The 1768-nt window shown below is 35.5% G+C and overlaps 1 protein-coding gene across 1 annotated transcript in view; it reads left to right on the top strand.

Moving 5' to 3' along the window:
• Nucleotides 1-1768, top strand: part of LOC105450325 — a 7384-nt gene that overhangs the window by 2651 nt on the left and 2965 nt on the right. The window lies entirely within an intron of this gene.

Below are 1768 nucleotides of genomic sequence, written 5' to 3'. Positions count from 1 at the left end.
AGATGGCTCAGAAGCAACTTGTCAAATATGTGACATGACGTTTCGAACAAAAGGCTCTACATCTTCGATAAATAAACATCTGCGAATTATTCATGGCATGATTGAAGATAATACTCAAGCAAAAAAACGCAGGTTCGATAAATTATCTACTCAAAGCAACATTATGTACAATAACGCAAACAAGCGTAAAAAATTAATATTCTAGTAATCTATGCAGTTTAGTTGCATGCCAGTAACAAATTAATGTAGTTTTTGTATATTTCCTCTTCTTTTAGTAATGATACGCTCGAGAATGATGAATCTTGTAAAGATGACCCCTCTGGGAGACCTGCGAGTTCATCATCTTCGTGTACATCAACTGAATATTTATCAACAGATGAAATGTCCCTAAGTACAATATCGGTTGAATCTAGAAAATTGCGTTCACAGAAAAGACTTCGAGTATGTAGTAGCTTTGGGGAAATTAACGTTAATTCACGGCCATGTAGTATAGAGAGAACTGAGCTTCTTAATAAAGCTTTAGTAAAGTTAATAATATCAAATCAGCTTCCACTTTCATTTGTAAATAGTGTCGGATTTCGTCAATTTGTAAAGTTAATAGAGCCTAAGTACAAATTGCCATCTAAACCAACATTTAAAAACAGACTAATGCTTGTTTATGATGATGTACGCTTGCAAATACATGCAGAATTAAATACTGCCTTGTCTGTTTCTTGTTCAATCGATTGCTGAACTTCTAGATCTCAAGATTCTTACATCACTACAAACGTTCACTTTATAAATAACAAATGGGAAGGAAAGTGCTACAATTTAACAACAATTACAATGAATGAAGCTCGTACAAATTTAGCTAATCAAATTAACGCTATTCTAAATGAATGGGAACTAACAGAAAAAAACAATTGCAGTTGTTACTGACAATGCAGCGAATATGCTACTAGCTATCAAAAATATAAACACCGAAATAAAGACTGGCGTATTTTGTGCAGCCCATACTCTACAGCTTAGCATAAAAGAAGGCTTAAATGATCCCATAATATGTAGAATTTGCTCTACAGTAAAAAAAAATTGTATCTCTGTTCCATCACTCACATAAGGCAAGCAATGCACTTGAAGAACAACAGAACATACTCGGAATACCAGTTTTAAAATTAATTCAGAGTTGTCCCACACAATGGAACTCCACGTACTATATGCTTGATCGCTTGCTTTAGAATAGAGTTCCTGTTGAAAACAGGAGTTCCTGTTGAAAACAGGAGAGAAAACAGGTTGTTCTAGCTAACAGAGCAATTGTTTCACGTACAACAGCTGAACAATCTGCAATAACTGAGCGTGAATGGACGCTTATAAATAAATTGATTGCAGTTTTAAAACCATTGCAAGTAGCCACTACTGTTCTCTGCGGTCCCATACACCTCTTTCAATGGTAAGCCTAGTGATTCGGAGTCTAATTGACGTACACTTGGCATACTGACTCAGATTGTGAAAGCATACACAAATTAAAGTATGTAATAGCGGTTGACTTGAAAGTACGATTTGATCTTAATGACATAGATTTTGATACAATTCAAGCTCGACAAATTGCTCAGTTCCTGGACTCTCGTTACAAAAATCTGGAAAGTGAACTTGGAGAGGCAAAGCAGACTATTCGTGCACATGTACGACAACTATGTGAACGATATCAAACTAGAGATGAGAGAGAGAATCCCAATAATGTGCTAACATCGAACAGTGCTCTTGATTTCTTTTTGGAATGCAATCGAACAAG

The sequence above is a fragment of the Wasmannia auropunctata genome, unplaced genomic scaffold, assembly GCF_000956235.1.
Source record: "Wasmannia auropunctata unplaced genomic scaffold, wasmannia.A_1.0 LD336064.1, whole genome shotgun sequence".
Lineage (NCBI taxonomy): Eukaryota > Metazoa > Arthropoda > Insecta > Hymenoptera > Formicidae > Wasmannia > Wasmannia auropunctata.
This window is presented reverse-complemented; position numbering and strand designations above follow the sequence as displayed.